The sequence below is a fragment of the Hyla sarda genome, chromosome 5 (genome assembly GCF_029499605.1).
Source record: "Hyla sarda isolate aHylSar1 chromosome 5, aHylSar1.hap1, whole genome shotgun sequence".
Classification (NCBI taxonomy): Eukaryota; Metazoa; Chordata; class Amphibia; order Anura; family Hylidae; genus Hyla; species Hyla sarda.
Window position 1 is genome coordinate 213,857,696 of NC_079193.1, and position 26,073 is coordinate 213,883,768.

A 26,073-nucleotide genomic window follows, 5' to 3' on the forward strand; every position below is an offset into this window, starting at 1 on the left:
ACAGATGTAATGGATATAATTGATGCAGCTTTATTTGTCAAGACAAGAATATAACTATTGGTGGCAAGTCTTTTAATTTTAGGGTTACTATGTGCTGTCGCACAAATTACGTAGTCTACGCCATTTTATGTAGTTGTAAACGCTTTGCACCATACATTCAGTTAACATACGTTTTAGAGAACATATGTACTCCATAAAATCTGGCAAAGGTTGTCCAAAACTCATTTCATATGTCAAGAATGAACATCTTGGCGATATTAATTGTCTGTCCTTCCTCAGTCTGGAGAGCGTTTTTGCTAGGGAGGGGAATAGACAGACAAAAAGTACTTTTACAACGTGAAGCAAGAATTATCCTGGAAACAAACGCCCAGGAATACTTGGATTTAAATGATCGTTTAGATCTGAGCATTTGTTTTGTAATGCAGTCAAGTCATTGTTTTTCCATATATGTGTTTTTTGTACCTTCTGTGTGTGTTGCTTTTAATGTGATTTTAAATTCACTCTTAGCCACGCCCTACACACCATACGTCACTATGAGAGGAGTATTTACCTGTGTGACGGTGGAGTGAAGGCAGTCTGATGAAACGCCCAGAAGGGGTGTGGAACAATTGTCACTGCACCTGTGTACCTGTGATGACGTCCAGCTGATGCTGCTCTACTTCAGTTTGCACCAAAAATAAAGAAATCTGCTGCACCTTAAAACCGTGAGTGCCTCCTCACCTTTCTTTTTGTCCAAAGATCTTCAAGCTGTCCTGCACACTCAGGGAGCATCAGTGTCAGTGCGAACTATCTGTCGACATTGTTAAGTTAAATGAAACGCTATAGCAGGAGACCCAGAAGGACCCCACTGCAGACACAGAGACATAAAAAGCAAGACTGCATTTTGCCAAAATGAACTTGAGTAAGCCAAAATCCTTCTGGGAAAACGTCTTGTGGACAGATGAGACCAAAATAGAGCTTTTTGGTAAAGCACATCATTCTACTGTTTACCGAAAATGGAATGAGGCCTACAAAGAAAAGAACACAGTACCTACAGTGAAATATGGTGGAGATTCAATGATGTTTTTGGGGTTGTTTTGCTGCCTCTGGCACTGGGTGCCTTGAATGTGTGTGTGCAAGGCATCATGAAATCTGAGCATTACCAATGGATTTTGTGTCGCACTGTACAGCCCAGTGTCAGAAAGCTGGATTTGTGTTCGAGATCTTGGGTCTTCCAGCAGGACAATGACCCCAAACATACGTCAAAAAGCACCCAGAAATGGATGGCAACAAAGCGCTAGAGAGTTCTAAAGTGGCCAGCAATGAGTCCAGATCTAAATCCCATTGAACACCTGTGGAGAGATCTGGAGCAGTTTGAAAAGGAAGAGTGATGCAACATTCCGGCTGAGAGGTGTAAGAAGCTTATTGATGGTTATAGAAAGTGACTGATTTCAGTTATTTTTTCCAAAGGGTGTGCAACCAAATATTGAGTTAAGGGTGCCAATAATTTTGTCCAGCCCATTTTTGGAATTTGGTGTGACATGTCCAATTAGCATTTTTTCCTCCCTTTTTTGGTTTAGTTCCAGTACACACAAAGGGAAAATGTGTTACTGCAATCCTTTTCTGTGAGAAATACTTCATTTTCTAGAAAAATTTCAGGGGTACCAACATTTACGGCCATGACTGTAGACATGATAGATCCTTTCCTTTATATACAGTCTGCGTTGATCATAATTCAGTGGGCATTAAACTATATATGATTTACAATAAAAGCTCTATTTTTATAAACAAATACCATATAAATGTCTTGCTGAGCCCATTATGTGATTAAATAAAAACCTGTGCCCAAACACGAGTGTTATCTTAACAAATTGACTCATTGTTCTATGACACAGAAGGTTTAATAGAAATTCTATTGACATTGTACAGAACATGAGCTTCTAACAGATAGCGAGCCAAATAACAATCACAAGCAATGAATTTGTACCAATTTTTTTGTAAAACCAAGAGTGTTGATGATTTTTGGAGGGGTTGTTGAAAATACAGTGGTCAGATTTATCAAAACTGCCTTTTTTTTTTTTTGCCCATAGCAACTATTCAGAGAACAGCTTTCATTTCTAAACCTCATAAGGTTTTTGTTTAAACCTCATCACTTTCTATGAGCTTCTTCCGAGACTGGAGCAGCACGGAGATTAATAACTTTTTGTATGAAAATGAACAGGCCTAGAATAGTCCTCTTCTGTAACCTATAAGGCTATATTTCCACTAGAGCAGCAATGATTAACCCCTTAAGGACCAAGGGCGTACAGGTACACCTTTGCTCCCTGGTACTTACCTGTACGCCCATGGGAATTTCGGTCCTGGACCCGGGTGACTGCTGATATCTATTAGCAGGCACCCCGTGCAAACCCTTGGGGAGGTCCTGACACCCCCCATGTTGGCGATCGCCACAAATCGCCGGTCAATTCAGACCGGCTATTTGCAGCGATTCCGGGTCAATCGGGTCTCTCGTGACCCGGAAAGAAAGGGGGAATGGGGCTTTCCAAGACAGCCCCATCCACCCTTACCCAGCAGGAGTGAGGTGGCCGGGTGAACGGGTGCCGCCTCACGATCACAACCCTGCTGGGCGGTGATTGAGGCCGGCGGGGGTTTCTTACCTCTCCCTGGTCTGGCGGGGGTCCTGTTTGGTGCGGTGGCGGCGACAGGAGCAGCAGGATCGGTGGCAGCAGCGGCGGTGGTCCCAGCGGCAGGATACAGCAGGAGGTGAGGCCTGTTCACCTCCTGCTGTTGCTTAGCAACAACTCTCAGCATGCAAAGCCAAAGGGCATGCTGGGAGTTTTAGTTTTGCAACATCTGGAGTTCCAACTACAACTCCCAGCATGCCCTTTGGTAGTTTGTGCATGCTGGGGGTTGTAGTTATACAACAGCTGGAGGGACATTTTCTCTATGAAAAAGTGTGCAACCAGCTGTTGCATAACTACAACTCCCAACATGCACAGACTACCAAAGGGCATGCTGGGAGTTGTAGCAGTTTGCCTCCAGCTGTTGCAAAACTACAACTCTCAACATGCCCTTTCGACTGTCTGCATACTGATTGTTGCAGTTTTGCAACAGCTAGAGACACATTGGTTGTGAAACAGAGTTTGTATCCTAACTCATTGTTTCGCAAACCAGTGTGTCTCCAGCTGTTGCAAAAATACAAATCCCAGCATTCACTGAGAGACTGTACATGCTGGGAGTTTTGCAACAGCTGGAGGCACACTGGTTGCAAAACACTGAGTTAAGTAACAAACTCTCAGTGTTTCGCAACCAATGTGCCTCCAGCTAGAACTACAACTCCCAGCATTTATGGTCTGTCGGTGCATACTGGGAGTTGTAGTTTTGCAGCAGCTGGAGGTTTGCCCCCCCATGTGAATGTACAGGGTACATTCACACGGGCGGGTTTACAGCGAATTTTCTGCTTCAAGTTTGAGATGCGGCAATTTTTCCGCCACAGCTCAAACTCCCAGCGAGAAACTCACTGTAAAACCCTGCCTGTGTGAATGTACCCTAAAAACACTACACTACACCTACACAAAATAATAAGTAAAACACTACATACACACATACTTCTACACAGTCACCCCCCCCCCCAATAAAAAAAAAAATGTCTTGTACGGCACTGTTTCCAAAACGGAGCCTTCAGCTGTTGAAAAACAACAATTCCCAGTATTGCCTGACAGCCATTGACTGTCCAGCCATGCTGGGAGTTTTGCAACAGCTGGAGACACCCTGTTTGGGAAACACTGCCGTAGGGTATTTTTGTGGCGGATTCAAATTCTCAATTTAGGCCTCAGATGCGCATGGTGCTCTCTCGCTTTGGAGCCCTGTCGTATTTTAAGGAAACATCTCCGTAATTTTGAGGGGCTTTTTCTCCTTTTACCCCTTATGAAATGGTGAAGTTGGGGTCTACACCAGCATGTTAGTGTAAAAAAATATATATTTTTACACTAACATGCTGGTGTTGCTGCATACTTTTAATTTTCACAAGCGGTAAAAGGAAAAAATGACCCCCAAAATTTGTAACGCAATTTCTCCTGAGTATAGAACTACCCCATATGTGGGCGTAAAGTGCTCTGCGGGCACACAACATGGCTCAGGAGTGAGAGCGCACTATGTACATTTGAGGTCTAAATTGGTGATTTGCACAGGGGTGGTGGATTTTACAGCGGTTCTGACATAAACGCAAAACAATAAATACCCAGATGTGACCCCATTTTGAAAACTACACCCCTCACAGAATGTACCCCTTATTAAATTCTGTGAGGGGTGTAGTTTCCAAAATGGGGGGTGGGGGGTCCATGTGACCTGCACAAAATTTATCAAATGCTCTTTGACCATTTAATAAATTTGGTGCTCCTACACACTACCAGCACACAAAAAAAGGTGTAAAAAAATGCTTCACTTACACTACAATGATAAATGTGGGCCTTTGTACTGCTCCTTCTCCTATACTGCGAGTCTTCAGCTCAAAGGTTAACCCTTCAGGTGCTATACCCTTTCTCCCCTGTTAATCCTTCAGGTACTGTCCCCCTCTCTTTCCCCCGTTAACCCTAATCCCGCAGTTTTTTTGTTTTTAGCCGTTTTTCTGTTTTTGCACTTTTGTTTTTTCCTCCTTACCTTAAAAATCATAACCCTTTCAGTTATGCACCTAAAACTAAATTTTTTTGTGCCACCAATTCTACTTTTATTCTACTTTGCAGTGACGGTAGTCATTTTACCAAAAAATCCACGGCGAAACAGAAAAAAAATTAATTGTGCAACAAAATTGAAGAAAAAATGCCATTTTGTAATTTTGGGGGCTTCCACCTTTTCTTTATTCTGTAGGTCCATACAATTAAAATGATACCCTACTTATATAGGTTGGATTTTGTCTAACTTCTGGAAAAAATCATAACTACATGCACGAAAATGAATACGTGTTAGGGGCAGCGCTCCGGCCATCCATCCTGGCCGTGAGCACTTCCCCTCCTCTGTTCCTGCCCTACCTAGGACACGCCTGCACACGTGTCCCGGGCATTGCTAGGGGCAATGCTCTGGCCATTCCGTCCGGCTGTGAGCACTCCCCCTCTTGGGCCCCTGGCGGCTCCGGAACCCGCTATGTGGGACGCACCCGCATCTGAGTCCCAAACGTTCACTCACCTCCTCTCTCCTCTACTTCCTGTGTCCGTCTGTGCGTGCGCCCCAGCCTCCTAGGGCGCGTGCATGATGGCTCTGTAAAGTTTAAAGGGCCAGCACACCATTAATTGGTGCTTGTATAGTAACCCTTGACGGATATTTGTGCCTTATGCCAAGAGAAAGCATTACCTTGTGTGTGTGCCATATAGTGTTTCTGACCCTTTGCTTGTGACCTGACCTTGCTTCTTTGCCGCCTGCCTCCTGACCTTGTGCCTGTGACCTGACTATGCTCCTTTGCCGCCTGCCTCCCGACCTTTTGCCTGTGACCTGACTACGCTACTTTGCTGCCAAGCATCACCTGGGCAACCTGTGTGGATGGATCATGCCAGCGGTAGCGACCTGGGTGCACCTTAGACTGATGTACGATTCTTGGAGAGACAAGAGGAGCTTAGACGTGAGAGGGAACAACCCCGGTCATGACTTTATCCCCGTTTGGCCCCAGTTTTTCAACTTCCCCTACAATAATCTTCTACTCCACCTGCAGAAGAGCCCATGCAGGTGGACCGCATTAGACTTTCTTCTCAAGAAGGAACCCGTAGACGTACTGAGAACTTATGCCTGTATTGTGCTAGTCCTGAACACTTCCTAAAAGAGTGCACTCTTCGTCCTGAGCGTCTGGGAAACGGTCGCACCTAGGGCACATAGGAGAGGCGTCTCTGGGTGAGCATAGTGCCTCTCCATGTTTGACAATGCCTGTTCACCTTCTTACTCCTATGAAGTCTTAATTCCTTGCCACAGCTTTCCTCGATTCTGGTTCTGCCAGAAATGTTATTGATGCCTACCTGGTCCATAAACATCGCATACCAGTATCTCGTCTTATCAAGCCTCTGTTTATATCTTCTGTTAATGGGGAGCACCTGAAGTTTAAGGTCCTTTTTTGCATGGAACTTCTCTTCATGCAAGTTGGAGTGTTACACAAGGAGAAGATACAGTTCTTAGTACTTCCCCATTGTACTTCTGAACTTCTTCTGGGACTTCCTTGGCTACTGCTTCACTCTCCTCAATTTGACTGGAGTTCAGGAGAGGTTTCTCGTTGGGAAGCTTTTTGTCAAGGTCGCTGTCTTGAGTCCATTCTGCCTAAGATATGTCATATTCATATGTCATATTCTAGGTTCTAGCCACCTTTTGCTTTGATTACTGCTTTGCACACTCTTGGCATTCTCTTGATGAGCTTCAAGAGATGGTCACCTGAAATGGTCTTCCAACAGTCTTGAAGGAGTTCCCAGAGATGCTTAGCACTTGTTGGCCCTTTTTCCCTTCACTCTGCGGTCCAGCTCGATTGGGTTCAGATCCGGTGACTGTAGAGGCCAGGTCATCTGGCGCAGCACCCCATCACTCTCGTTCTTGGTCAAATAGACCTTACACAGCCTAGAGGTGTGTTTGGGGTCATTGTCCTGTTGAAAAATAAATGATGGTCCAACTAAATGCAAACCGGATGGAATAGCATACCGCTACAAGATGCTGTGGTAGCCATGCTGGTTCAGTATGCCTTCAATTTTGAATAAATCCCCAACAGTGTCACCAGCACACCATCACACTTCCTCCTCCACACCAGCACACCTGTGAAGTCAAAACCATTTCAGGTGACTACCTCTTGAAGCTCATCAAGAGAATGCCAAGAGTGTGCAAAGCAGTAATCAAAGCAAAAGGTGGCTACTTTGAAGAACCTAGAATATGACATATTTTCAGTTGTTTCACACTTTTTTGTTATGCCTATAATTCCACATGTGTTAATTCATAGTTTTAATGCCTTCAATGCGAATCTACAATTTTCATAGTCATGAAAATAAAGAAAACTCTGAATGAGAAGGTGTGTCCAAACTTTTGGTCTGTACTGTATTCTGTGAAAAACAAGTAGAGACTCTTTCACCACATCGCCTTTATGATTGTCCCATTGACCTTCAACCAGGAACTACACCTCCTCGAGGAAGAATGTATCTGCTTTCTGTACCTGAGACACAAGCTATGGAAAAATATATTTAAGAAAATCTTCAAAAGGGTTTTTCCTGCTGGGGCTGGATTCTTCTTTGTCGGGAAAAAAGATGGCTCTCTTTGACCTTGCATGACTATCGGGGATTAAATAAAATCCCCATAAAAAATTGCTATCCTTTGCCTCTGATCTCAGAACTCTTTGATCGTCTACGTGGGGCCAGAATCTTCATTAAATTGGACCTCCGAAGAGCAAAAAATGTTATTCGCATTCGTGAAGGTGATGAATGGAAAACGGGATTTAACACCCGAGCCATTTTGAGTATCTAGTTATTCCTTTCGGACTTTGTAATGCTCCCGCAGTCTTCCAAGAATTTGTTAATGACATCTTTCGTGATCTTTTGTATACCTGTGTGGTAGTCTACCTGGATGATATCCTGATTTTCTCTTATAATCTAGAGCTACATCGTGTTCATGTCCGCCAAGTCCTGCAGCGTCTCCGGGAGAATTGTTTATTTGCCAAGTTGGAGAAATGTCTCTTTGAGAGAACAAGTCTACCTTTTCTCAAATATATTGTTTCTCATCATGGACTTCAGATGCATCCTACTAAACTTTCAGCCGTCCTGGACTGGCCTCGCCCTTCTAGACTTCGGGCAATTCAATGATTCTTGGGGTTTGCCGGCTACTACCGTCAATTCATTCCTCATTTTTCTTCCGTGGTAGCCCCAGTAGTAGCCCTTACCAAAAAGAATAGTAACAGCAAGAATTGGTCTCCTGGGGCTGGAGAAGCTTTTTCTCGGATAAAATCTGCATTCTCTTCTGTGCCTCTTTTCTCCAGACCTGATCCTGGAAAACCGTTCTTTTTAAAGGTTGATGCATCTTCAGTAGGAGCCGACGCAGTTCTCACACAAAAATCCTCTAAAGGCAAAAACATTACTTGCGTTTTTTTCTCCAAGACCTTTTCTCCTGTGGAAAGAAACTATTCCATTGGTGATCAAGAACTCCTTGGCATTGAACTGGCCTTAGAAGAATGGCGCCATCTCTTAGAGGGCCCAACTCATCCTGTCAGCATTTTTACAGATCACAAAAATCTCTTATATCTTCAATCTGCACAATGCCTGAATCCCCGCCAAGCAAGATGGTCGCTCTTCTTCTCCCGATTCAACTTCTTCATTCAATTCTGTCCTGCAGGGACAAATGTTAGAGCCGATGCTCTCTCACGTTCCTCTGATGTTATTGGTCAGGATTTCGCTCCACGGCATATCATTCCTCCTGAGTGTCTTATTACTGTGGCTCCTGCTTCTCTTCTTCAAGTCCCTCCCGGGAAGTTGTTTGTGCCTCCTCGTCTTAGATGTCGGGTCCTCAGTTGGGGGTCACTCCTCGTTGTTGGCTGGTCACTCTGGGATTAAGAAGTCTTTTCAGTTAATCCCCAGACACTATTGGTGGCTACATCTCAAACAGGACGTCACAGACTTCGTCAGTTCCTGTACCACCTGTGCTCGTGACAAGACTCCCCGATTGAAACCAACAGGACTCCTACTGCCCTTGCCTATTCTGGATACTCCTTGGACTCATATAGTAATGGATTTAATCACTGATCTCCCTCCTTCCAATAACCATACCATCATCTGGGTGGTCGTTGATCGGTTCTCCATGATGGCACATTTTATTCCTTTGCCCAGACTTCCTTCTGCTCCTCAGCTGGCCAAACATTTCCTCCAACACATTTTTCGTCTGCATGGCCTCCCTTCCCATATTGTCTCGGATTATGGGATGCAATTTGTCTCCAAATTCTGGCGTGCTCTTTGTTCTCGTTTAAAAATTAATCTGGACTTTTCTTCCACCTACCACCCTCAATCCAATGGGCAAGTGGAGAGAGTCAATCAGGTCCTGGAGGGCTACTTGCGACATTTTGTTTCAGCTCAGCAGGACAAGTGGGTTGATTTTCTGCCTTGGGCAGAGTTTTCATACAATCATAGAGACTCTGAATCCACAAAGACTTCACCCTTTTTTGTTCTTTACAGTCTTCATCCTCATCCACCTCTTCCTCTACCAGACTCCTCTGGAATGCCGGCCATTGATTCTATGATTAGAAATGTTGTCAACATCTGGCAAAAGACTCGACGTTCGTCACAGTCCGCTTCATTCCAAATGATTTCTCAAGCGGACAAGAAAAGCAGACCTCCTCCATCTTTTTCTCCTGGCGACAAAGTCTGGCTCTACGCTTAAAGGTTCCCAGTTACAAGTTGGGGCCTCGTTACCTAGGTCGATTAGTGGTCCTTCACAAAATCAATCCTGTCTCATACAAATTATGTCTACCCTCCTCTCTTCGCATTCCTAATTCTATTCATGTCTATTTGCTCAAACCCCTGGTCATTAATTGTTTCTCTCAAAAAGTCGTAGCTTCCACTCCTGTCTCTGGTTCTTCAGACATTTTTGAGGTGAAAGAGATCCTCGCCATAAGGGGCTTTGGTCCTGAGAAAAGATCATGGGAACCCAGGGAGAATATTTTTGGTTGTACCCTGGTGCAGGATTTTCTTAGACCCAAGAAGAGGAGGAGACCCAAGGGGGGGGGGTACTGTTAGGAGCAGTGCTCTGGTCATCCATCCTGGCCGTGAGTGCTCCCCCTCCTCTGCTTCCTATGCATCAGGAGACATGGAGGAAGCTGTAGGAGGGCAACGACCCAGCAGCAGGACCACTACTTCCGCCTCTGTAAAGGAGGAGCACTGCCAGAGCCCTGAAAAATGACCTCCAGCAGGCCACAAATGTGCATGTGTCCACTCAAACGGTCAGAAACAGACACCATGAGGGTTGTAATGAGAGCCCGATGTCCACAGGTGGGGGTTGTGCTTACAGCCCAACACCGTGCAGGACGTTTGGCATTTGCCAGAGAACACCAGGATTGGCAAATTTGCCACTGGTGCCCTGTGCTTTTCACAGATGAAAGCAGATTCACACTGAGCACATGTGACAGACATGACAGAGTCTGGAGACGCCATGGAGAACATTCTGCTGCCTGCAACATCCTCTAGCATGACCGGTTTGGCAGTGTCAGTAATGGAGTGGGGTGGCATTCCTTTGGGGGGCTGCACAGCCCTCCATGTGCTTGCCAGAGGTAGCCTGACTGCCATTAGGTACTGAGATCCTCAGACCCCTTGTAGGACCATATGCTGGTGCGGTTGGCCCTGGCTTCCCCCTAATGCAAGACAATGCTAGACCTCATGTGGCTGGAGTGTGTCAGCAGTTCCTGCAAGAGGAAGGCATTGAGCACATCCGGGACATCATGTCTCGCTCCATCCACCAACGCCACATTGCACCACAGCCTGTCCAGGAGTTGGTGGATCTTTTAGTCCAGGTCTGGGAGGACATCCCTCAGGAGACCATCCGCCACCTCATCAGGAGCAATCCCAGGCATTATAGGGAGGTCATACGGTCACGTGGAGGCCACACACACTACTGACCCTCATTTTCACTTGTTCTAAGGACATTACATCAAAGTTGGATCAGCCTGTAGTGTGGTTTTCCACTTTGATTTTGAGTGTGACTCTATATCCAGACCTCCCTGGGTTGATAAATTTGATTTGCTTTGATACATTTTGTGTGATTTTGTTGTCAGCACATTCAACTATGTGAAGACAGAAGTATTTAATACAATTAGTTCATTCATTCAGATCTAGGATGTGTTATCTTAGTGTTCTCTTTATTTTTTTGAGCAGTGTAGTAGTAGTAGTAGTAGTAGTAGTAGTAGTAATAGTGTCCCCTGTGTACCTACATAGTAATAATGTTCCTTGTGCCACTATATAGTAATATTGCCCCCACTGTTACCATATAGTAATAATGTCCCCTGTGCCCCCATATAGTAATTGTACCCTATGTGCCTCTAGATAGTAATAATGTCTTCCTGCTACCCTATATTAATACCCCATTTCCCCAAATAGTAATAATATTCCCTGTGCCTCTATATAGTAGTAATGCCTCCATATATTCATAATGTCCCTCTGTGCCTCCATATATTAATAATGCATTTTGTTTTCCCATATATAAATAGTGTCCCCTTGTGCACCATATAGTAATAATGTTCCCTATGCCCCATATAGTAATAGTGCCTCCTGTGTCCCATAAAGTATTAATATCCCTCATGTAGTAACAATGCCCTCTGTTCCACCCTCTCACATATTTTAGTAATGCATTCTGTGCTCCTTTACTAATTATAATTCATTGTGGGTAAACCTAAAAATAAAAATCAGAGCAGGTTCTGGTTCCCAAGATAAATGAAGCTTTCATCTCTCTCTTCTGCAAATCTGTAAGCTGTAGGGATGGGAGATGTGATAACATTATGTCATTTTGCAGGCCAGTGCATAGTTCATTACCTGGTGGCTTATAGGCTACAGGCCTGAAGTGCCTACAGCCTATGAGGGAATCGTAGAAGAAAGAGCTGACAGGTTCTGCTTCACTGCATCTGCATTCAGAGGATGCCCCTGGGTAAAGTAATGTAACCACTGTGGCAGTAAAGCAGTCATTCAGTTGCAAACTTCTCTACTCACCACACTCCTGAAATCCTGGCCATCCAGTGATGTGCTCCCAAAAAAATTCCTTCGTACACCACTTCTGGAACCTTTGCTATTGCTTCTCCACTATTAGATGAAGCTGCAAAGAATGAATGTCCTTTGAGCTCTATGGGTACAACATATAGCACAATAACTTTTAATTTTTGCCCTCAGCACTAGCAAATGAGGTCTTGTAATAAGGGTTAACAATGTAGCCAAAAATAGCACTGGGCACACAGGCTCCGGTCAAGCGGTTTATTTGCAGGTGGAAATGCTCAGCAACAATTGTTTCACTACTCTTAGGTAGCTTTCTCACAGCCTAATTGAACCAGGAATCTCCACCTCCTTAAAAAGGTCCCAGCATTCCCAAACAAACTTTATTAGCAACGAACAATCTGGGAATCCATTTAAAAATTTGAATATGTAACATCTCACATTGTAACTCATTATATTCAAATCAAGATATCTATCGAGATAGGTGGAAACATATATGCATCTATGCAACTGTAAGGTCTTAACTAAATTCATTATGTTATACTGTTTAAGTCGCTCCTCTCATTCATTCCCATAGGGCCCAATGCTTCTGTTCTGAGAATCCGTTGGTAGGGGGTCACCTCATCTTAAGCCACAAAAGCGCATGTTTTTAACATCACCCTCATGGCACTGCCTCATGTGGTCTATGAGTCTTGGTGATCCGACCCCTGTTCTCAGTGAACAAACATGTTCCCCAAAACGCTTCAACAGGGGTCGGATCATTTTGCCAATATAATAGGGACCACAGTTGCATATGACTGCATATATCACAAAGCTCGTGCGACATGTGAAGAATTGATCAATCTTAACCTCATAAGGACCCAGACGAATGAATGATACTATGCATAATTGACTGCAGAAGCGACAACTCCCACATGGGTGGTTGCCCATGCGTTCTCTCCACTCTCCCTTTCACTAAGGAATCCTTTAGGTTACGACAACGTTTAAATGACACAATAGGTTTATGAAAAGCCTTTTCTGCAAAGATGGGTTCTCTGGCAATAATATGCCAATTTCTCTGTATAGCAGATCTAATGATGTTAGACATCATACTATGTTTAAAGGTAAATGAAAAACCTTCTCTTTTATTCCTACCCCGATTTTGAGGATATAATAAGTGTTCACGTTTTCTGTGCAATGGTTTATCCCAGGCTTGTTGGATTATTGATGGGGGGTATCCTCGGTCTAATAATTTATCACTGAGCAATTTTGCCTGTTGGTTAAATGAGACAGTGTCACTATTAATACGGCGTAAGCGAATAAATTGACCATAGGGTAATGACTCTTTTGTGTAGTTGGGGTGAAAGCTATTGTATTGCAATAGTGAATTGGTCGCAGTTGGCTTTGTGTATGTCGAGGTATGAATAGAGCCGTTTAGAAAAGAGACCCTGACGTCCAAAAAATTAATTGTTGTCTCACTACAGTCACTGGTGAAGGTCATATTGTCATCATTAGAATTAAGGTACCCAGCAAATGCATTAAAAGTCTCCCTAGGACCTGACCACACCATAAAGACATCGTCTATAAATCTCACTTATAAATGGATATGTCTCAGGTATTTATTGGATAGAGAGAATACCATTCTCTCCTCCAAATCACCTAAGTAAATATTTGCAAAGGTTGGTGCGACCGGGGTCCCCATCGCGGTCCCTGCCCGCTGCCAGTACCACTGGCCACCAAACATGAATGCATTGTGTGAGAGGACAAAGGTAAGTGCCTGACAGATGAAGTCCCTATGGGGATCCTCCATCTTCATGTGACCTAACTGGCGTTTGACAGCCTCCACACTCGCATCCTGTGGGATGCGGGTGTAGAGGCTCTACACATCCAGGGTCGCTAACATAAAGTCCTCCTGCCACTCAAGGCAATCCAGATGCTGCAAAAAGTTGCCCGTATCCTTTATGTAAGCCGGTAGTGTATCCAGGACTGGTCACAAAGTCCAGTCTAGGTAGAGGGACAACGCTTCTGTGATTGACTTACAACCTGCTACAATTGGTTGACCCGGTGGTCTCGACAAGGATTTATGGGTTTTCGGGAGAAAGTACCAGTACGGTCATTCAGGATGTGGTTGAATCAGCATCTTTTTATCTGAGAGAATGCCTCTCTCAACTCCTCCTCGCAATAAATTCCTCAGACCGTCTTGGTATCTTCTCATGGGGTCATAAGGTAAGACTATATAGGTACCTACATCATTTAGCTGACGTTTGGCCTCCTCCAAGTAGTAGCTGGTATTCATTATTACAATATTCCCACCCTTGTCGGACAGTTTTATCATAAGATCACCCCGAGATCTCAGCCATTTAAGTGCTCTCCTTTCCCCAACAGACAAATTGTCTGGTGCGGAAGGATAGAATAGAGCTTTTACTTCCATGGCCACTTTGTCTCTAAATATTTCTAAGGGTGAACTGGCAGGCAAGGGTGGGTTAAATCAAGAAGAAACACCACCAAAAAATTGATCACTAGATCCCTCTTTCGTGGAGAGCCTCTACACCTGCATCCCACAGGATGCGAGTGTGGAGGCTGTCAAACGCCAGTTAGGTCGCATGAAGATGGAGGATCCCTAAAGGGACTTCATCTGTCAGGCACTTACCTTTGTCCTCTCACACAATGCATTCATGTTTGGTGGCCAGTGGTACTGGCAGCAGGCGGGGACCACGATGGGGACCCCGGTCGCACCAACTTTTGCAAATATTGGATTTGGATTTGGAGGGGAGAATGGTATTCTCTCTATCCAATAAATACCTGAGACATATCCGTTTATAAGGCATCAAATTACAGATTAGAAATTATTATAATATGTCAACAAAAGTTAGATTTTATTTCCAGCATTTACACTTTCAAAATAACAGAAAACAAAAAAATGGCATCTGCAAAAGTTTGGGCACCCTGCAGAGTTAACATCTTGTACTGCCCCCTTTGGCAAGTATCACAGCTTGTAAATACTTTTTGTAGCCAGCCAAGAGTCTTTCAATTCTTGTTTGAGGTATCTTTGCCCATTCTTCCTTACAAAAGTCTTCCAGTTCTAGGAGATTTCTGGTCTGTCTGTCACGCACTGCTCTTTTAAAGTCTATCCATAGATTTTCAATTATGTTGAGGTCAGGAGATTGTGAAGGCCATGGCAAATCCTTCAGTTTACGCCTCTTGATATAATCCCCCATGGATTTCAAGTAGTGTTGCTCACGAATATTCGCAATTCGAATATTATTCGCGAATATCGCATATTCGCGAATTCGCGAATTTCGCGAATATAGCGCTATATATTCGTAATTACGAATATTCGTTTTTTTTTGTTTTTTTTTCCACAGTACACATCACAGTGATCACCCCTCTCTGCTTCCAGCTTGTGTGGTGTAAAGAAGGCTGTAATACTACTGTGTGAGACTGTCGTGCGAAAAATCGCATATGCGAAAATTCGCATATGCGAATTTTCGCATATGCTAATTTTCGCATATGCGAATTTTGTATATGTTGATATTCACATGTTAATTTTTCGCATACGAGAATGTTCACATATGCGAAAATAAAACGAGGATATAACGAATATGCGAATATTCGCGAATATATGACGAATATTCGTCCATATATTCGCGAATATTCGCGAATTCGAATATGGCCTATGCCGCTCAACACTAATTTCAAGGTGTTTTTAGGATCATTATCCATTTGTAGAAGCCATCCTCTCTTTAACTTCAGCTTTTTCACAGATGGCATCAAGTTAGCATCCATCAATTTTTCCTTCTACTCGTGAGATGTTCCCTGTGCCACTGGCTGCAATATATCCCCAAAGCATGATTGATCCACCCCCATGCTTAACAGTTGGACAGAAGTTATTTTCATTAAATTCTGTTCCCCTTCTTCTCCAAACGTACCCTTGCTCATTCCGGCCAAAAAGTAAAATTTTAACCTCGGTCCACAGAACTTGTTTCCAAAATGCATCAGGCTTGTCTATATGTCCATTTGACAAGTTCAACGCAGATTTTTGTGGTGAGGACGTAGAAGAGGTTTTCTTCTGATGATTCTTCCATGAAGACCATATTTGTACAAGTATCTCTTTTATAGTGGAATATTGTACCACAACTCCAGTGTCTGCCAGATATATCTGTAAGGATTGTGCAGTCAAACGTGGGTTTTGAATTGTTTTTCTCACAATCCTGCGAGCTGTTCTGTCTGATATTTTTTTTGGTCTTCCAGATTTTGCTTTAACTTCCACTGTTCCTGATTACTGCCATTTCTTAATTACATTCCGAACAGAGGATATTGACATCTGAAAATGTTTTGCTTTCTTCATATAGCCTTCTCCAGCTTTGTGAGCGTCAACTATTTTCAGTTTCAGATTTCTAGACAACTGCTTAGAAGAACCCATGGTGCTGATTGTTGGGGCAAGGTCAGATGAGTCTGGGCATTTAAAACCTTTGAGATTGACATCACCTGGTCTTTCCAGATGAGGATGAGCAATCCATGACACTGGCAGGTCTCAGCTTTGCAAAGGGGACAGTGCATGCTATAAATTCTGCAGGGTGCACAATCTTTTGCAGACGCAATTTTTTGTTTTCTGTTATTTTGAAAGTGTAAATTAAGGAAATAAAATAACTTTTTGACATATTATAAGAATGTCTAGTCTGTAATTTGATGCCTTTTAGATATTTTTCCATCTTTCCTTGGCTTCTTTAAGCACATTAATACAAATTTTTGCCTGGGGTGCCCAAACTTTTGATCCCCATTGTATATGTTTCCACCTATCTCGATAAATATCTTGATTTTAATATAATGTGTTACAATGTGATATGTTACATATTAAAATTTTTAAATGGATTCCCAGATTGTTCGTTGTTAATAAAGTTCGTTTGGGAATGCTGGGACCTTTTTAAGGAGGTGGAGATTCCTGGTTCGATTAGGCTGTGAGAAAGCTATCTGTGAATAGCGAAACAATTGTTGCTGAGCATTTCCACCTGCAAATAAACCACTTGACCGGAACCTATGTGCCCAGTGCTATTTTTGTCTACATTCTATTTGTGGAAAGCTGTCCTCTGTGTTTCACTGTGAGCACCGGGGGTCAGTGCCGTGAATGCCTGGAGGTTTTTGTTGTGTGTCCTGGGGGATAAAGTGCCAACTAGTGTCGGCTGCTTTTTCTTACTGGTTAACAAAAATTATAATCTGTCAAAAAAGCTGTCTATATAAAAAAAAAAAACATGAAATATACTGTATTTTGAATACCAATAGTCACACATATAAACTGCACATAAAAGCATGGTAATGTGCTGTACTCTGGTAATATATTGAATATGCCTTTATTTAGTGTATGTTCTGTAGACATTCAAATAAATTTCAGATTTTTATTATGAGTAATTTAGTTGTGTGTATTATTTCAATGACACCATCACTCAGTCCACTCAGAAATATTTCTAGTGGTTATGTAGTAGGAATACTTTTCATTATATGATTGTGTACGTGAAGCCAATTTCATTATAAATCTATTCAAAGGGGTATTCTAGGATTTTTTATTTTATTTTACTATACTACAGGTGCTGTAAAGTTAGTGTAGTTCATAATATAGTGTCTATACCTGTGTATGACGGTTTCTTCTGTGATTTTCACCCCAATATTTTTTTTTTAACAGCATACAAAATAACTGTTGTCTCAGATTTTTCCCAGGTTGCAATGCGGCCGAGACCTGACTCACTAGTCAGCTGATGACAGGGAGCCTGTCTGCTTCAATGGGTGGAGCGATGTGAGAGATTGGTGGGAGAGAGATTAATCTGCAACTAATGCAACAGCTGTAGGCACCCTGAGTGAAAACCACAGGTTTTTTGAATGGATGCAGCTCATTTATGTTTCAAGGGGTGGGGTGGCTGATGTGTGGGAGGGAGGAAAATGGAATTATGGGATTTGTTTTGTAAACATAAAAGAAAACTGAAACAGGAAATACCAGTTCACAAAAAGCTAGCCACAGTGTTATGGTAATCTCACAACATAGCCATTTAGCCCCAAGACAAGCGCAGATCCTTCCTAAGCATGTCCATTACTGTCTGACAAGTACGTACTAAAATGACCTAATGGTGGATAACCATTTTAAGGGCACGTTACCACGTGCCGTATTTTGCTGCGTATTTACCAGCTGCATATTTATCAGCTGTGTATTTTGCTACCCATTGATTTCAATGAGAAAGAAAATACGCAGCAGAAAACAGCACGTGGTAACGTGCCCTAATGTTGATATATTTAGAAATTATTGTATACACAGCTTTCATAGCAGACTAGCAGAATTACATTTTTATTGTTATCTTTTATTGGTAAGGCATCTACTGGGATTTCAAAGAAAAACTTCCATTGTGCTTACAATATATCAAAATTAAGACGTGAATAAGTCGGTAAGCTTTAATAGCCATTTCACTGATATCAATTAACTGTGTTGTTCCTTGAAGCGAAGAATATATATTTGATAAGCTCTGAAGGTTGCATTGCTGGTTTCCTTAATTAATCCTGACAGATGGTTAAAACAAATATATAGACTTACCTTTTACATGATATTACATCAACAGCAGTTCCTTTTGATTCAGCCACTTGCAGAATAGTAGAAAAAAGCTCTTGTGGCTCCAGATATTTTGCCCGTAGCAGATCACTCCCAAGCGCGAGGACGGTCCCCTCTCATTTATATCCTATCATGAGTACATATTGTTCTTGCTTTGTTATCGTTCAGTAGGTATGATTATGTAAGCCCATTATTCTGTTTTCTATAAATGGAAGTATATTTCATTTTTTGTAAGCGTACACTTTTATTTTTGATTAATATTAAGATTGATATAAAGAGATCATTATAAGCCTACGAATTTATAATTTACTTTACTTCCAACAAATACAACAGTATATAGGCTGTGACAGTTAATTATATAGGTTGTTATGTTGTATCTTTGACTTGCTACTATAGCACATTAATTGTTTTTCATTCATTACAATTTTCCAGCCATGTTACTATGGTTACCCTCTGTATTCACTTCAGTTCAGTTTCATATCTGACTGCACAACTCTTAGTTGATAAGGGCATTAAGTGTTGCCAAAGGTAAATAGTAAAGATTAGTAAATATTGAAAATTTTCTTCTCCATTGATTTTGAAAATTGTCCATCTAATTCATAAACCCTGTTGACAGTTTGATATGAAAAAGATATTCCATGCAGCTCATTCGTGCTGCAAATTTTTAAAGACAGTCTACACAACATGTAAAGTGCTCCACATAAATCCAGTGAATTTGAAGGGAAACTGACAGTGGGCTCACCCTCACTAAACCAAATACACAGGGTTGTAGTACAGGTGAACCGGATAACAAAGAGGAATCACTTACCAGGTCCGCAGTCTGGTTCCGGAGATACCAGTTTTATTAGGGAGCATTGCTTATCTGGAAATGGCTGGCTTTGCACAATGGAGGCGGGATCCGGCATACCCAGTTTCCCTGCCTTCACCCCCTCTGCTCTAATATGTAGGCATATGGAAGCAGAGGGGAGAACTATAGTAAAATGTATGTAAAAAGCTGCATTTTTTTCCATATATCTTTTTCCATATATTTTTTACAGATATATATATCTGCAGTCATTCCAATATTTGAATTACTGTAGTTTTGTAAAGCAATGTGTGCATTGACTGACACTTATTATAGCTATTTTTACTGTAGTATTATGTTTTCCATTGTACAGTGTGGGAACTTAACCTTAAAGGGGCACTCTCATTAAAACTAATTATTGCTATTGCACTCAATATGATAAATAAAAAATCTTTCTAATGTAATTTGTTTAAAAAAAGGACGTTTTCTATGTTTTATTTGTGTTTAAAAAAGCTGCAACTAGGTGTCTCCCTTCTTGTCCAGAGCAACCTTCCCCCCATCTTTTGCACACTGGCAGGCAGAAGTCCAAAATCAGGAAATGCAGTCTGGAGTGCTGAGGGGGGTGTGTGCAGCCTTAGCCAATCATAGCTCATCTCAAACACTGAACTGCTGTGGGCTGTGTGTAGCAGAGTGAGGGAGGAAGTTCTTCCCTATATGGCTTCAGATGATGTCACGCCTGCTGGGGAACACCCCTTCCCAGTCTGTGAATCTGACTGAGACTAAGCAAAAAATACAGAGCAAAATCATGGTAGAAATCTAAAAAAATTTTAAAAAAAATTAAGGCAGGGGGTGGTTTATCATGAAGGGTCAGTGAACTGGGAGGATTATAAAATTTAACAAGATCACGAGAGGTAGGGCACTGTCTTCTGCATGGGCAGTAGGACCGCGTGGACATTGCCATCTCCATAGACATAAATACTGTCCCGGCGGAATTCTGCTCAAAGAATGAACATGTTCATTCTTTGTGTGGATGTACTTTCCGCACATGCAATTTTGCTGCAGCGGTTTCCAGTATAAATAGAGCAGCAGAATCCCATTGAAAAAAACAACAGGACTGTGCTGCAAACAGAATTCCGCAGCAGAATTCTGCTGGCAGAATGTCTGCAGTGTGAACGAGGTCTTAGTGTCTTAGACCAGACATCAAAAAATATATCAGGCCCATATATTTACTTTACTACTACTGAGCCACTTAGGGTACATTTAACCCTTAAGGACCAGGCCAATTTTATTTTTGCGTTTTCATATTTTCTTCCTTGCCTTATAAAATCCATAACTCTTTTATATTTACATCTAAAGATGTAAAACCTCTCATTTTACCAAAATGAAAACCACAATTTTGCACATTTTGGAGGGTTTTGCTTTCACACTGTACACTTTATGGTTAAAATGACATGTGTTCTTTATTCTGTGGGTCAATACGATTAAAATGATACCCATGGCTACATACTTTTATATTTTTGTACCGCTTTTTGTACAAAATGAGTAATCTAAACTCGCCATATTTTGACCACCTATAACTTTTTCAGTTTTCCGTATATAGAGCGGTATGAGGGCTCATTTTTTGCGCCGTCATCAGTACTTTTTATCGATACCACATTTGCGTATATAAAACTTTTATATAATTTTTTATAAAACATTTTTTAAATAAAATTTGACAAAAAAAGCAGCATTTTTTTTACTTTTTTTTTTACGTTTACGCCATTCACTGTACAGGATCATTAACATTATATTTTGATAGTTTGGACATTTACGCACGCGGCGATACCAAATATGTTTATAAAAAAAATTACGCTTTTTGGGGGTAAAATGGGAAAAACTGACAATTTACATTTTTATTAGGGAAGGGGATTTTTCACTTTTTTTTACTTTTTATTTTTACACTTTTCAACTTTTTTTTTTTTACACTTTTTATGTCCCCATAGGGGACTATCTATAACAATCATTTGATTGCTAATACTGTTCAGTGCTATGCATAGGACATAGCACCGATCAGTATTATCGGTGATCTTCTGCTCTGGTCTGCTCGATCTCAGACCAGAGCAGAAGACCCCGAGAGACAGCCGGAGCCAGGTGAGGGGACCTCTGGCCGCTATGCTGGATGATCGGATCGCCGCGGCAGCGCTGTGGGCGATCCGATCATCCATTCAAAGAACAGGCACTGCCGCAGATGCCGTGATCTGTATTGATAACGGCATCTGCGGGGTTAACGGCAGACATCCGTGAGATCGCGGATGTCGGCCATTACTGGTGAATCCCCGGCTGACGCGAGCACTGTTCCGATGCTCGCGGTCATACACAGGACGTACATGTACGTCCTGGTGCGCAAAGTCCCGCCAAACCAGGACGTACATTTACGTCCGTGGTCGTTAAGGGGTTAAACAAGCAGGTTTACAGCGAGTTTCCTGCAGCGAGCTTGAACTGAGGCGGGTTTTCCGTGGCTGATTTTTGGAAACATAATTTCTATTGAAGTCAATGTAATCTGCTGATTTTTCACTGCAGATATTATTCTGCTGTTCATACTCTGCTGTGGAAAACCTACCGCCGCTAAAACTCAAAGTGGGAAACTCACTGTGTTAATGTACTCTTTCAGGTCCAAGTCCACAGCACTGGGTTCTGATGCTGTTCAGCATCAGTACCTTGTGCCACTGCACAAAAACTGTGTCCTGATGCTGGACAGTCCAGAACCAAGTGTAGCCGGCACCTGGACCTGAAAACAAGTTCTGGAGAAAAAGAATGTGACCAATATTTGTAGCCTTTGTAGCTAGTGAGCATGGCAGTTATGGACATGGGTGCTGATCCCTATAAATCAGGAAATCCAGAACAGCAGCAAATAAATATTATGGTCATACCCAGCACATCACATCAGCAGTGTATTTAAAGTTGCTCTGTGACTGCCGGCAGTGCATCTGCAGTGTCAAATACACTGCAGATGTGCTGTGTGTGGCCCTACTCTTATAGTGCCAAATAATTTGTAATAATTAGCTAGGGCAGCTGTTCATAGTAACATCCCTGGAATCTAGGGCAATAAAGGATTAATGTTTGCACCTCTGGAGATCAAGGGCAGTAAATGGGTTAAAAAGTACCTGTCATCAAACTATATTTTCTAAGCTAACTCAAATTATATTCCCTAACTACTCCTAACACCCCTTTAAAAAGCTCTGTATCATACTTTTCCCTTTGCTCACATTGTGTGAGCTCCCTGCAGGAGAAAGTGGGCATCCCACAGCAGGCGCAACATCACTGAAGCCTGCGAGAGCTGTGCCTCGCCATGCCCTGCATGCCCTTCCTGAGTTTGGTCTCCTGCCAGGCCTGGAGGAGACCAAACTAACTGTTTGACTTGCGGCAGAACAGGGCCATCTAGTGGCCGTTTTTTTCAATCACATTAAAAACAAATAAAGGTTGAGAATTTTGACAGCAAGCAAATAGCAAAGTGTCTTATAATTAAATAAGGAATATTATATTAAAAGTTTAGTTTGGTGAAAGGTACTCTTTTATGTCTGTATCCTAATGGTCTTGGGCAGAGAAAGGGGGAGGTTATTATCAACACTTTTAACCCTTAATGACGCAGCTTATTTTCATTTTGTCCTCCTCGCATTTTAAAATCAATAACGCCTTCAATTTTCCACCTACAGACCCATGTGAGGGCTTTTTTTTTATGTATAACCAATTGTACTTTATAAAAACATACTCATTTTACCACAAAAATCTACGGAGAAGTAAAAAAAAATTGTGATGTAAAAAAAAAAAATAATACAATTTTGCAACTTTTAAGTGGTTTCATTTTTACACAGTGCACTTTATGGTACAACTGACATGTTATCTTTGTTATGTAGGTCCATACCATTACAACAATACCCAATTTTTATAGGTTTTGGTTCATTTTACTACTATTAAAAAATGTTAACTTTTGTTAAGAAATTAAGTATGATTAAAAATTAAATATTCTGACCTCTATAACTTTTTTATTTTTCTGTATACAGGGCTGTGAGAGGGCTCTAAGCAGTGGCCCCTGGCTACTGAAATCAGGATCCCACTCCTTACACAACTCCTTACACCATTTGCGGCCCCTATGTCGTTAAAGGGGTATTCCAGAAATGTTTTTTATTTCACTATTCTACAGGGGCTGTAAAGTTAGTGTAGTTCATAATATAGTGTCTGTACCTGTGTGTGATGGATTTCTCACAATTCTTCTGTGATTTTCGCCCCAATATTTATTTTTAACAGCATACAAAATTACACATGTCTCGGGATTTCCCGGCTTGCAGTGTGTTGAGACCTGACATCACTAGTCAGGTGATGAGAGGGAGTTTGTTCTGCTTCAATGGGTGGAGCGACCGCTGGGTGGGAGAGAGTTCATTTTTCAACAGCTGTAGGCCCCCTGATTAGGAAACACTGGTCTTTGAATGGATGCAGCTCATTTGTGGTGGAATGGGTGATGTGCCTGATGTGTGGGAGGGAGGAAAATTACTTCACATTTCAAGCATGGAACTATGGGACGTGTAGTTTAGAGAATGAAATTAAGCAGGAAATACTCAGTTCTGGCAGGTACGTACTACTAAAATCACCTTATGGTGGATAACCCCTTTAATATAGTCATGGTGCAGGAAAGGGATAAATGGTCTTGACATCATCACATTTGCTAGTCTGGGTGCTCTCATAGCAGGCCCAGTGAATGGTTACTGCAGCCTGAAGGTGAGAGTTGCTGCTGTATGCACTGCTGCTTACGTAGTGTAGTATGTATTCAATACACTGGGTATTCTCACACATGGTCCAACGTATGTTAAAGGGGTATTCCAAGATCAAATGTTCTTTGGCCTTTAACTTGCAAATGAAAAGTTATGTAACTGCTCAATGTACATTTATTAGCGCTATGAAAAGCTATGAAGAACTTATTTTAAGTCAGTAGATGTTAATAGTTTTTTGAACTATGAAAGTGCTCATTATCCTGCTTGGCTGAGAGGTGTCCCCTATGGTCAGTATCTGAGGATTTGAAAAAAACTGTACCTCTGATGCAGATTTTTACCATCAAGCTGCTATTCTTAGGGGCCGCTTCTCAGCCAAGGGCTACCCAGGAGGCCTTCTTAGTAAGGCATACCAACAAGTAAGAAATATTAAACAAACTGACCTCATCACTCCAAAAAATAAAAATGAAAATTCATATAATACTATTACAAAAGAAAAAGGAAAAAGAGATGAAGAACAGAGTAGGAAACATGATAATAGATTAAAATATAATTTCACAACTAATTATAACTGTGGGGCAACTGAGAAAATCTTGAAAAGTAATTGGCAGCACGCGTTCCGGCTGTAAAGCCTTTTTCAACTGCAGTTGAAAAAGGCTTTACAGCCGGAATGCGTGCTGCGTTCTTTTCAGCATGAATTAATGCTTAAATAAAAATGATCAAGATTTGCATCAAGATATTTGTGTGCCGGGATCTACTTTCACCTATATTGTCTCCAGTGCAGGGCCGGTTTTAGACTAACTGTGGCCCTTGGGCAAAATAAAATATGGGGCCCCCGAATTGCATGACCAAAGATTTTCCTGGTTTCCTCTGTTTTGTGATAGAGAATACACAGCACTAGGTTACTGATCATGCACCATGTGAATACGGCCTGAGATCCCAATGAGGGGAAAAGCATCTATGGCCATAACACAAACGTATCAGGGTCCAAATCTAAGATCTATAGTAAATATTTTCTGTGTTTAAGAGAACGTTCACACGTCCATAACTAGCAGTAGGTTTCCACTGCGAGTTATTCTACCATGCACTTGTTTGGGCACATGGACAATCCATAATAGTGGCAAGTTTGCAGACCCGTTACAATGAATGGTAGCGTAACCTGCACAGGTTTTTCTGCAGTGGAAAACTGGCTGCTAGTTATGAGCGTGTGAATGTACCCTGTAGGAGAACTTCAGTAAAAAAAATGTTATCCACTATGTCCGTGCTGCCAGAATAAAAATTATAAACTTTAACCTTTCGCCGCTCCCCTGGTGCCGCCAATATTGCAGTCCCGCCCTCCGGTCCTGGTCTTCTGGCTTTTGGTGCCTGATTTAAAATAACATATAATGTTAATGATCCAGTACAGTGAACGGTGTATATGTAAAAAGAAATAAACGTCCTCAAATTGCTGCTTTTTGGTCACATCATTTACTGTATTTCATAAAATAAAATAAAAAAGTGATCAAAAAGTCACATATACAAAAAAGTGAAACAAATAAAAACTACAGATAACAGGGGTCAGAATCGGACAATTTTACATATTGATTTTGTTAATTATTTGTTTTGTTAATGTTAAGTATATATATATATATTTTTTTTTTAAACCAGTACAATAATAGTAAAGCATGTAACCATGGGTATCATTTTAATCATATTGACCTACAGAATAAAGAAAATATGGACTTTTCAATGTTAAGTGTACTGCTTAAAAATTATACCCCCCAAAACTGCAAAATTGTGGTATTCTTTTTAATTTCCTCACAAAATAATAATTTTTTAGGTTCGCTGTACATTTTATGGTAAAATGAGTGATGTCATTACAAAGTACAAATGGTCAAGCAAAAAAACGAGCCTCATATGGGTCTGTGGATGGAAATATAAGAGTTATGACTCTCAGAAGATGAGGAGGAAAAAACAAAAATGCAAAAATAAAACCCAGCTGTGTCCTGAGTGGCTAAAATATTAAATCACACCCCCACTCCCCATTTCTAAGGTATAACTATACACTGCTCCCTATGGCACCCCCTATACTTTCCCCCTAACTTATACTCTCCTCTCCTATGTTTGTTAAACCCATAGACAGCATACACAGATTTACTATGTATCTTCCAAGACCTGGGATGACTCCTATTGGCTCAGAGTCCTGATGATGTCACCAAAGGTCCTAGAAGATCCAAATTAAGTGTATGTGCTGTCTATGGGCTCTGTGCAGCCCGGACAGCTTTCGGGCTATATTCTCATTACTATATGGGCATGCTTCTAGAAAAACAAAAC

The 26,073-nt window shown here is 41.7% G+C and overlaps 1 protein-coding gene and 1 long non-coding RNA gene across 2 annotated transcripts in view; one reads left to right on the forward strand and one right to left on the reverse strand.

Moving 5' to 3' along the window:
- The window catches only part of LOC130273774 (uncharacterized), a 36,269-nt gene extending 16,981 nt beyond the window's left edge, over positions 1-19,288 (reverse strand). Inside the window, exons 1-3 of the long non-coding RNA XR_008844115.1 lie at positions 19,043-19,288; positions 18,220-18,436; positions 11,670-11,772 (exon numbers count right to left, since the gene is read on the reverse strand). This is a non-coding gene — a long non-coding RNA (uncharacterized LOC130273774). The remainder of the gene's footprint in view (positions 1-11,669; positions 11,773-18,219; positions 18,437-19,042) is intronic.
- LOC130273773 (proto-oncogene Mas-like) overlaps positions 18,736-26,073 on the forward strand; it is a 50,423-nt gene continuing 43,085 nt past the window's right edge. Inside the window, exon 1 of the mRNA XM_056521083.1 lies at positions 18,736-18,762. The gene's annotated coding sequence lies outside the window, so the exon portion shown is untranslated. The remainder of the gene's footprint in view (positions 18,763-26,073) is intronic.